We start from the raw sequence: 12,246 nt of genomic DNA, 5'->3' as shown, positions 1-12,246 counted from the left end.
ATAATAACAATAACAATAACAATAACAATAACAATAACAATAATAATAATAATAATAATAATAATAATAATAATAATAATAATAATAATAATAATAATAATAATAATAATAATAATAATAATAATAATAATAATAATAATAATAATAATAATAATAATAATAATAATAATAATAATAATAATAATAATTCCTCATTGAGTGGACTTGGTGGTAAAGGTCACAACACAAGCTGTACTTTTATCGCAGTGTGTGTGTGTGTGTGTGTGTGTGTGTGTGTGTGTGTGTGTTTAATTTACCCATTGTAGCTTTGCCAATGGACTCGGGCTTTGAGTGAGAGTAAATTGATATATGACGATAAATTTTACTGTGTGTGTGTGAGAGAGAGAGAGAGAGAGAGACCGCTATACACTGAACATTGACCGCGACTGAACACTGGACACTAATTACAGAACACTGGACGATGAACAGAGAACAGCGAAATTTGAACGAGTCTGAACACTGAACAACTACAGATGAATCACGAGATGGTAAGTGTAAAGATAACAGAGGAAGAAAGGGTGTATAGAGAGAGAGAGAGAGAGAGAGAGAGAGAGAGAGAGAGAGACTAAAAGAGTTACAAGGCGAGTGAAATTGTGCGTGTTGCGAGTGTTGGAGGTGGAGGTGGGAGGCACTGAGGGAGGGAGGTGGAACATGGACAGTGGCACTAGCAGCAGCAGCAGCCAGACCCAGGTAGTTCAGTGTGGTCTCGGCTGCCGTAGTGAGAGGGTGTTACTGCGCACCGCTCTGCCACACCTTCCCCCCCTGCAACCTCTCTCACTCGCCTACAGGGGCCGTTCAACTTGTACTCTGGTCCCCCGATTCTGACCGACAGTGACGCAATGTTGGCTATCCAGTGTCCTTGCTGAGTACGAACACCAGATATCCTTTGTTGTTTATTTTGCAGAGGAGTGAATATCATCGTGATGACAGATCATTTGGTGAATGGTCAGCTCGCCCGGGGCAACAGGTGGTGGTGGTGGTAGTAGGGCACGGGTATAACACCCTGTCACAATCACACACACACACACGTACTCGCTCTCACCTCTGACATGACCCTGTTTGTACTGCTCGCTAGTTTTTAAGCGATATACTGTGATTTGTTTTTTGTTTTGTTTTGAATTTGTATTTTTGGTTGGAAGTGATACAAATAACGGAGCCAAATTTGACACATTAGCTTGACCTCAAGTGACTAACTCTTCACTAAGTTCTCGGATAAGACAGTAAGAGTTGTACAGTTTGTTGTGATCGATCACTCCACACACACACACTGAACGACTCAGTTACCGCCAAGACACTTTGCTGAGGAGGAGCGTCATTTCCTAGGCGTTAAGGACCCCCACCTCGGGAAGTCCAGCCGAGGACCCCAAAGGAGCTATCAGAGGCGGGATCCAAGCCGCAGAAATCCTACTTTATTGGAACGTAAGTTTGTGGATTACCATCGGCAGGAGGCTGAGAGGACACCACCTACCACCACCCTCCCCTCTACCAGGACACCGACACCCTCTCTCCCTCTGGTAAGTTCCTCTTGGTGTTACTGCTGGAGGGATACTCGTTCACTCCTGCAGGTATTCCACACCAGGTGAAGGGAACACTATCCTGAAGGTGTGATCCATCCTGTGTTGTTGTATTATATCCTGAAGGTGTGATCCATCCTGTGTTGTTGTATTATATCCTGAAGGTGTGATCCATCCTGTGTTGTTGTATTATATCCTGAAGGTGTGATTCATCCTGTGTTGTTGTATTATATCCTGAAGGTGTGATCCATCCTGTGTTGTTGTATTATATCCTGAAGGTGTGATCCATCCTGTGTTGTTGTATTATATCCTGAAGGTGTGATCCATCCTGTGTTGTTGTATTATATCCTGAAGGTGTGATCCATCCTGTGTTGTTGTATTATATCCTGAAGGTGTGATCCATACTGTCGTACATTTTGACATTACAATAGTTCCTTATGGATTAATTATGGTCCTAAACAGCACACGAATTATAGTCTTTGTTATTGTATGTTAATTGACCTTTGGACTTTGTTTACTAGAGGGATATAAGTTGGAATGTGGCTCAGTGTAAAGGGGGGGGGGGACAACATGTCATTTCAACATCATGAATCATTTTAGATTTCTTCAACTCACATACGATGATAATGAGACTCCTTCATCCATCACCTGTCAAGACAACATAGAGACTCATAGATCATCAGTAGAGGAAAGGACAGTTAACAGTTCCAAGAAAAAATCGTAAACACGGGTTAAAAAAAAAATTGTTTCAAGAAGGGAGGGAATTAATTTCTGAGAACTACAATTAAATGTAAAGTTAATTAAAGTTTCCCACTATCCCTTTCTCTCTCTCTCTCTACTCTCTCTCTCTCTACTCCCTCCCTCTCTCCCTCTCTCTCTCGGTAATTCCATTATCTGTAGCGACGGGGTAGTAATCGTGGTTCTAGCGTTCTTTTTTTTCTCTCGATATCGTAGCAGCGTTAGGAAGAAGAGGGGGTGGGGAGTCACACCGCCTGCTGCCTCTCTCTCTCTCTCTTGATTTATCACCCCACCCGCGCTGACAACACCAACGACTCGGCCAACACACACACACACACACACACACACACACACACACACACACACACACCTACAAATTAAAGTTGTGTTATTGATAGATGATTATTTTTTATTTTTTTATGAATGTAATTAAGCTACAGAATGTTGGTGATTTATCTGTGTTGAATGAACATGTTGCAATATAAATTAACTACATATGTTTGGTGCATTATTGGTCCAATGTGGGATTTTTTATTATTTTTTCCCCGGGTGAAATTCTCTTTTTGTTACTACCTCAACTTTATTATGGTATTTTGGTTTAGTTTGTCAAAATAAAAAATAGAATTGGTTTTATGTATGAAATTTCTATCACGTGAACTTGTTGTTGTTGGATGAAACTCATCATTTGTGTTGATGTGAATGTATATATGTTTGCAAAAAAAATAAAAATAAATAGCTGATGTTGTGGTAACGTTAACATGACACACTGATTAAAATACGGATGTGTGTGTGTGTGTGTGTGTGTGTGTGTGTGTGTGTGTGTGTGTGTGTGTGTGTGTGTATGTGTATGTGTAATATTTTCTTATCACATAAATCCTTTTTAATATTGTATTTCAGAACTTAATGTAAATAAACCAAACCCAACCTAACCTAACCTAACCTAACCTAACCAAGTTGCCAAGTTCGACCCAGAGGTGAGAGGAGGACGATGATGCGTACTATTGATTTCTTAAGTACTGTGGGGAGAGGCCGTCCCGTATAGCCACGTAGAGTATTATTACAACCAGCAACAAGTGAGCGGTGATGGGCGGCTGACACACACACACACACACACACACACACACACACACACACACACACACACACACAAGGACATCTTAGGAGGTCGAAGTTATCTGGATAATGTTTTTGAAACGTGTGTGTGTGTGTGTGTGTGTGTAAAGAAGACATTTGTTTATACAGTAGTTTGTCACTGAGCCAACAATTGTGGGTCTGAATTAAGAGTTGACCATTTACAAATATTCAGGTATGTTAGGTAGGTAGACATGTATACCTGTCTGATGCACCTCAGTTCGTATTATACCTGGATATATATATATATATATATATATATATATATATATATATATATATATATATATATATATATATATATATATATATATTTAGAGCTCATGTGTTCAAAGTTGGCACGGCAAGAATCTTTAAAGCTATAGATACACGACTCTCTCTCTCTTCTCTTCTCTCTCTCTCTCTCTCTCTCTCTCTCTCTCTCTCTCTCTCTCTCTCTCTCCCAGTACGAACATGACTATAGCCCATCATTATATATCTGTAGTGTTATATAACTACCAAGGAAGTGTGTCATCCTCGAAACTACAAGTACCTACTCGACCCCTTCCTGCTGAGGATTTGGGACTAATTGCACCCCCACCCCCCTCCCTTCCAGATTCTCCAATAACGACCCACCTAGACCATCAAGCCTTGCAATTTGACATGGTTGTCTTGCTAACAACGCCTAGTTCACACAAAAGGTCTACCCATAATCAGAGGGGTTTTTTTACGTCAGATATATATCAAAGTGAATATACAGTGAAACCTTCCATATAACGGATTTGTCTCTATATAATCCGTTAAATGGGGGGGGTTTCATATATAATGGACCTGCGATATAACGGATTTTCATATCTATTATTGTTCGTTAGATTGAGGTTTTACATCTGCCTGACACTTGGTATAACAGAGGTTTCATTGTATTATGCTTACCCCCATAACCCCTCCCCCTACCCCCCACAACCAATAATTCCTTGTAATATTGAAAACTCCAAAACTTGAAGTCAATTTCTAAACAATTCTTTCTTGCTTACCTTTCGCCTCTTCCCCTTTCCTTCCCCACCAAAAATCGAAAATAGTCAAAATGTAATGGAATTCGAAGATAAAACTTTTTTTATTATTATCTGTGGGTAATTAAGGCAAAGATATGACTCTAATGTGACAGTAATAATGTGGAAAGTTTATCTGTGATCAAGAACAGTCACTCAAAAAAATATCTCTACTTGGGGTGATCGATGAATTTCAGAATGAACACTGTGACTCCTGTTGTCTCGGTAGGGTTGTCAAAATCCTTCGTCTGTTGTGTCATATTGTTTCGCCTAAAATCGTATAGATACTTTTTTGGAGCGAGTCAATGGTTTTATAAGGAGGGATTTAGGTCTGTGTTTTATTTTTGTTTTATTTGTTTTTATCACTTGGTCAGTTAGTGCCATCTGGTGGTTAACTTAAGAAGAAGGAGGAGGAGAAAGAGACACTAAAAAGGTGTAAACAAAGAAGACGAGAAGAATATGAAACAGATGAGGACTAAGATAACAAGAGGATAAAAAAGAAGACAAAGAAAACGACAAGGAATAACATTTCAAAGAAGAAGAGAATGAAAAAATGAAGAAGAAAAAGAAGATAATTTAGAGAAAGAAGAAAATAAAGAAGAAAAAGACGGTAAAGAAGAGAGAACGAGAGAAAGAAACAAGAGAGAGACAGAAAGAGAGAGAAAGATATCTGAATCAATTACCCCAAATATTATTTTTCGTCTGACTTCCTGAAAAATAAAACTTATGAATCCTGATTGTAATTTTTCCTCGGGGAGAAGGGAGAAGTGAAGAGAAAAACAAAGTATAAGAAATCACTACCTATTTTTCTCTCTCTATTTAAGATAATATTCGACAAAAAGTCTAAAATCGATGGAATATTTAACAGCCGATTAAATGTTATATACGGGTATAAATGACTGAATCTACAAGAGAGTCAAGATAAACAAGGAATATAGGGTTAGTTTTAATGGGAAAAATACTATGTTGATCGTCTTTTGTTTTTTCTTGTAGCTTTTATTCTGTCACTTATATTCAGGTGTCTAACAGGTGTGACATGCTCTTATAGGACCAATAATTCGGACTGATCATGATGATTATAAGAATGTCAATAATAATGGTAATACTAAAATGATGATAATGTCTGAAATAATAATAATAATACTAACACAAAACTACAATGTGTAAAGGATTGGAAATTTTGAAAGGGTAGGAGGAGGTTATGGGGCTAGAATTGATGTACATATGATCCTTGATTGATGACAGGAACACCATGACCATCGACCAAAATTAAAGCACTTACACCGAAACCAGACAATCCTCTTAATATTTATACCTGAAAAACTATATTATTTATTAATCTTATCTTCTCTCACCACTATTTTATTTAACTTGCTTTTATAACTCAGTTGTTTAACCTATAGATTATCTCACATTTCGGAAATAATAATAGTTAAAGTCTGAGAATAAAACACAAGGTCATTTACGATTTCATGGATTTTGTTTTAGGCGAAATAAGTCAGATTGCCGTTTGTGTGTGTGTGTGTGTGTGTGTAGGCGTGTGTGTGTGTAGGCGTGTGTGTGTACATTTGAATAGTATTGAGCCAGACGCAGAGCTCATGGAATACCGCTCAGTACTCATGGTAAACCGCGAGGCGCTCAAGAGGTCGAAGGAGAAAAATATTAGACAAGTCACACGGCAACTTTAAACACGGGAGCATGTACACGTATGCATTCCAATACTCTGTGTATGTGTGTGTGTGTGTGTGTGTGTGTGTGTGTGTGTGTGTGTGTGTATCATAAATTAATTCAGGTCAAAGCGGTTACCATTATTGACCCCGCCAGGTAGAACTATGTTATTAAATTCATTTCGCAATTAATTCATCTTTCCACTGTAAATTTCAAAGCACCAACTCAACAATGTTTTCACATTTCGTAATACGGGATTCATCACAGGTCAATAATAACAAACAGGTGAGGTAGAAGGAAAACACCCTGAGGAAGAACATCAAGAAGATCATAAAACAGTGAAGTCTCATCTCTCCAACGAAGGATCACATGACAGAGAGACAAATGAGAGTCTTAGAAGACCAGTCAGTCACTTGGGGAGACTCCATGGGGAAAGTTCTTCATCAAGAAAACACCAATCTTGCTACACAGTTAAAAAGATCTACAGTGATGTTGATGATAGTGAGATGTGAACACGATCAAGGCACATCAGACTGGTGAAATCTACTTGATTATTTAGGTTATCCAGAATATCCCTCTTTTGTCCATTTAGGGTTATCCGTTGGCCGGACTTGGAAATGTTAGAAAAGTCAGTGCAGCAAACATCGAGACATTGGCAATCAAGAGCAAACGTTCTGCTGGACTGGCCAAGTAGGCTGCCAGGATCCCTGAACGCCGCAGGCCAAGTACTCATCTTTTATGGTGAGGTTAAGTAGGTCCACAGAGGCTTGGCCGGTACGGTGAAACGATACAAGGACTGTATAAAACACAACCTCCAGCAGTGTGGCCACAAACACAACCTCCAGCAGTGTGGCCACAAACACAACCTCCAGCAGTGTGGCCACAGACATAGCCTCCAGCAGTGTGGCCACAAATACAACCTCCAGCAGAGTGGCTACAAACACAACCTCCAGTAGTGTGGCCAAAAATACAACCTCTATCAGCGTGGCCACAAACACAACCTCCAGCAGTGTGGCCACAAGTACAACCTCTAGCAGTGAGCTCTATTAACCTAACCTAACCGAACACACTCATCCGGGGCTGCTACTAAAACAATATCTTTTCTCAGTAACTATAGATGTCTTACGTAAGCCCTATAGATACGTAACCCCCCCTCCTCCCTCCCCTCCATAAAGGAAATGTGAGTACAATGAATGAGACCTCTGAGTACAATAGGTGAGACCTCTGAGTACAATAGGTGAGACCTCTGAGTACAATATCTTCACCGCTTGAGTACTATAACGTAACCTCCAGGGTGCAATGACTTAGTCCCATGAGTCTTAACCTTTTAAATACGAGGATATTTGCCCTGAGTTAAATGACATCACACACACACACACACACACACACACACACACACACACACACACACACACACTCACTAGATAAAAAATGTCGATTCAGAATTCAACCGAAGCTGCGTTTGATACTTTTACGTAAATCAACATATAGAAGGAAACGAAATATATAAAAAAATCCTAACCTACCCCACAGCTAACCTAACCTAACCTAACCCACCCCCACACTTAACCTAACCTACCCTAACCTAACCTAAGTTCACTCGAAAAAACGTGATTCATTTATCAGCCAACTCAGGAAAAGCGGATTTTTTTTTGTATTGACTAACATGACAGGCACTCGACCCTGACACTAAGAGAAATTGGTCGATGGTCTGGGTGTAGCTGATAGTCTGGGTGTATCTGATTGTCTGGGTGTATCTGATAGTCTGGGTGTATCTGATAGTCTGGGTGTATCTGATAGTCTGGGTGTACTCGTTCTTGTTCTGGGTGTATCTGATAGTCTGGGTGTATCTGATAGTCTGGGTGTATCTGATGGTCTGGGTGTATCTGATTCACGCCGTTCAGAACTCTATTACCAGGTTCATAATGAAATTCAACACTAATTGCATTCAGCCCTCAGTTCGAATCTTTCTTTTACGGGGTGGAGGGGGGGTGCGATGTCCTGTTTTGGTGTCGCTATTCTTAACTCGGGGTTCGTTTAGTGTCTGGTACTGTGATGGCTGGAGTAGAGGAGAGTGGTGTAGGGTGGTAGAGGTGTGGTAGTGGGTGGTAGAGGTGGTGGTAGTGGGTGGTAGAGAGGTGGTGGTAGTGGGTGGTAGAGAGGTGGTGGTAGTGGGTGGTAGAGAGGTGGTGGTAGTGGGTGGTAGAGAGGTGGTGGTAGTGGGTGTAGAGTGGTGGTAGTGGGTGGTAGAGAGGTGGTGGTAGTGGGTGGTAGAGAGGTGGTGGTAGTGGGTGGTGTGGTAGATGAACACTGGTGAAAAACAGCAGCCCTGTCAGAATAATACCGGTAGATCTGTGTTGGCAGTCTGGGCTAGTGGTAATAAAACAGAACTGGTGGCAGAACCGTCGTGTTGGCAGGACGGTCCACTGGTGAAGATAACGGGTTAGGGGTGGTGGTGGAATGGTGGTATGGTGGTGGTGGTGGTGGTGGAATGTGGTGGTGGTGGTGGAATGGTGGTGGTGGTGGTGGTGGTGGTGGTGGTGGTGGTGGTGGTGGTATGGCGGTGGTGGTGGTGGTGGTGGTGGTAGGGTGGTGTGGTGGTGGTGGTGGTGGTGTGGTGGTGGTGGTGTGGCGACTCGGACTGTCAGGAGGGAGGGGCTGAGGGGTGAGGGGGTGAGGGGTGAGGGGTGAGGGGGGTTTGACACTCACCAGCAGTTATGAGTGAGGGTGAGTCATGATGAACTCAGATTGTTGAGTTGTTTAGCAAGTTGTGGGGAGCTCTAAGGCGGCCACACACTTATACGCCTCACTACCCCCCCCCCTTCTCCTTCTCCTCTTTCCTCCTCTTCCTCCTCTTCCTCCTCCTCCTCTCTTGCTACTGTGCACTACCTTCTTCTCTTCTTCTTCTTCTCCTCTTCCTCTTCTCCTCCTCCTCCTTCTTCTCCACATTATAACCTCATTTTCCTTTCCACCATAATTATGAATACAATATATTTCCCATCAACATATTTCCCATCAATATATTTATCATCAACATATTTCCCATCAACATATTTCCCATCGTATCCTCCTCCCCCACTTTCCCTCTTCTACCTGTTCAACTCTCAACCTTAAAACCGCAAGCGACCTGACATTCAATCACAAATTATAATTCAGTGGTATTTCCAGGGGTTCATTGTGTCGGCAAAAAATATCCGCCTGTCCTGTGTGTTATCAATACCTCGGGATACCCATTTTTTTTTTTTTTTTTTTGTGCTTTTATTATTTTTTTTTGTTTGTTTGCAAAATGGATCGAACAATTCTACTGCCGTGACCTGCATTAACTCTTCTCCTCCTACTACTACTACTACTACTACTACTACTACTACTACTACTACTACTACTACTGCTACTTGGTTTGAGTTGGGTTGGGTTAAGTTAGGTTGTGTGTTTTGAAGAGACTGATTTATACCTACTACCATCACCACCACCATCCCATACCCACTACCACCACCCTCACCCACTACCAACATTACCACCACCACCACCCTCACCCACTACCACCATTACCACCACCCTCACCCACTACCACCACCACCACCCTCACTCGCTGGCATTACTCCTCACTGAACAAACCACAACATAGGTGCCACATATACTCTGCAGCTCGCCGTAGGCATTAAATTTTCGGCTGCAATCGATCATCACCACAACTGCCTCGCCGCGGTCACCAATGCCAAAACTTTCACCCTTCTTTGGGATTGGTCTTGACAGCCTGCACTAATACTTTCACTCTTGACAGCCTGCACTAGCACCTTCACTCTTGACAGCCTGCACTAACACCCTCATTCTTGACAGCCTGTACTAACACCCTCATTCTTGACAGCCTGTACTAATACCTTCACTGTTGACAGCCTGCACTAATACTTTCACTCTTGACAGCCTGTACTAACACCTTCACTCTTGACAGCCTGCACTAACACCCTCATTCTTGACAGCCTGTACTAACACCCTCATTCCTGACAGCCTGTACTAATACCTTCACTGTTGACAGCCTGCACTAACACCTTCACTCTTGACAGCCTGTACTAACACCTTCACTCATGACAGCCTGAACTAACACCCTCATTCTTGACAGCCTGTACTAACACCCTCATTCTTGACAGCCTGTACTAATACCTTCACTGTTGACAGCCTGCACTAACACCTTCACTCTTGACAGCCTGCACTAACACCTTCACTCTTGACAGCCTGTACTAACACTTCTCTTGACAGCCTGCACTAACACCCTCATTCTTGACAGCCTGCACTAACACCCTCATTCTTGACAGCCTGTACTAATACCTTCACTCTTGACAGCCTGCACTAACACCCTCATTCTTGACAGCCTGCACTAATACCTTCACTGTTGACAGCCTGCTAATACCTTCACTGTTGACAGCCTGCACTAACACCCTCATTCTTGACAGCCTGCACTAATACCTTCACTGTTGACAGCCTGCACTAACACCCTCATCTTGACAGCCTGCACTAACACCTTCACTGTTGACAGCCTGCACTAACACCCTCATTCTTGACAGCCTGCAATACCTACTGTTGACATCCTGCACTAACACCCTCATTCTTGACAGCCTGCACTAATACCTTCACTCTTGACAGCCTGCACTAACACCCTCATTCTTGACAGCCTGCACTAACACCCTCATTCTTGACAGCCTGTACTAATACCTTCACTGTTGACAGCCTGCACTAACACTCATTCTTGACAGCCTGTACTAACACCTTCACTCTTGACAGCCTGCACTAACACCCTCATTCCTGACAGTCTGCACTAATACCTTCACTGTTGACAGCCTTCACTAACACCCTCATTCTTGACAGCCTGCACTAACACCCTCATTCTTGACAGCCTGCACTAATACCTTCACTGTTGACAGCCTGCACTAACACCCTCATTCTTGACAGTCTGTACTAATACCTTCACTGTTGACAGCCTGCACTAACACCCTCATTCTTGACAGCCTGCACTAATACCTTCACTGTTGACAGCCTGCACTAACACCCTCATTCTTGACAGCCTGCACTAATACCTTCACTGTTGACAGCCTGCACTAACACCCTCATTCTTGACAGTCTGCACTAATACCTTCACTGTTGACAGCCTGCACTAACACCCTCATTCTTGACAACCTCTAACCAATATTTTCACCCTAAAACTAAAACCATTTTGGGGGAGTTGAAATTTGCAGGATAAAAATTGAACAAATATTTTTTTCCCCAGGTGTGACTGAGCCATTAGGTGCCTCAGGTGTTGTGTATGGTGACATAATAAACACGTTAATAATTCTATATTGAAAGATTAAGTCTGGTACTGAAGCTAGCGATTATGTACTGAAAATGAGGCGCCAAGGTAATCTATATATAATACAGGTATATGAATATTTTATATCAACCAGTCGTCCAGGTGTTATAGCATTATAATGGTATATATTATCCAGTAGTGTGGTGATAACTTATAGGAATGTCTCACTATATTACTTCCGTTTATTGTATTTATATTGATTATTTTATGGGTGTTTCGTTTCGTTTCGCCTCTTGTTACAGATGGTGCGTGTGTGTGTGTGTGTGTGTAAATTTCCTAAACTGATTTATTGTACTGATGGAAGGATATTTGTCCTGCTCCATATACCGTGAGGACTCTATGTTAAATATACCTCTATCTGTTCCACATAGCACAATAGACCACATAAACCCACATTACCTGCTCCACATACCACATAAACCCACATTACCTGCTCCACATACCACATAAACCCACCGTCATTGTCCACTAGAGCAGCCAGCGTCGCGTCCGCCTCTGGTACAGCGCATCTTTAAGTCAGGTAATTGTTAGAATTTATATAATGACTAAAAATACTTTAGAATGTTATCCAACTCTCCCAAATTTGTTCGCTCTTTGTATTAGATTGTACGAGGCCTTTGTGCTTTATATTTTGTGGAAGGCGAGTGAAGATTATCAAGCGTGCCCACAGCCCTCTGTTTGCTTATTTTGTTTTATTTGTTGAAAGTAAATGTTGCCTTATCTTGGTGCGGCGCCCAGAGCTCCTGCGGCAACCTAACTGAGACAAACATATAATCTTACCACTTAT

At 41.8% G+C, this 12,246-nt stretch overlaps 1 protein-coding gene across 3 annotated transcripts in view; it reads left to right on the top strand.

Moving 5' to 3' along the window:
• The first annotated feature begins 726 nt into the window (after nt 1-726).
• Nucleotides 727-12,246, top strand: part of LOC121875052 — a 131,683-nt gene continuing 120,163 nt past the window's right edge. For 2 of the 3 annotated variants that reach the window (XM_042379402.1, XM_042379400.1), the window contains exon 1: nt 727-1,553. The gene's annotated coding sequence lies outside the window, so the exon portion shown is untranslated. The remainder of the gene's footprint in view (nt 1,554-12,246) is intronic. The other variant, XM_042379401.1, reaches the window with a different exon arrangement.

The sequence above is a fragment of the Homarus americanus genome, unplaced genomic scaffold (genome assembly GCF_018991925.1).
Source record: "Homarus americanus isolate GMGI-L3 unplaced genomic scaffold, GMGI_Hamer_2.0 scaffold60615, whole genome shotgun sequence".
NCBI classification, from domain to species: Eukaryota; Metazoa; Arthropoda; class Malacostraca; order Decapoda; family Nephropidae; genus Homarus; species Homarus americanus.
This window is presented reverse-complemented; position numbering and strand designations above follow the sequence as displayed.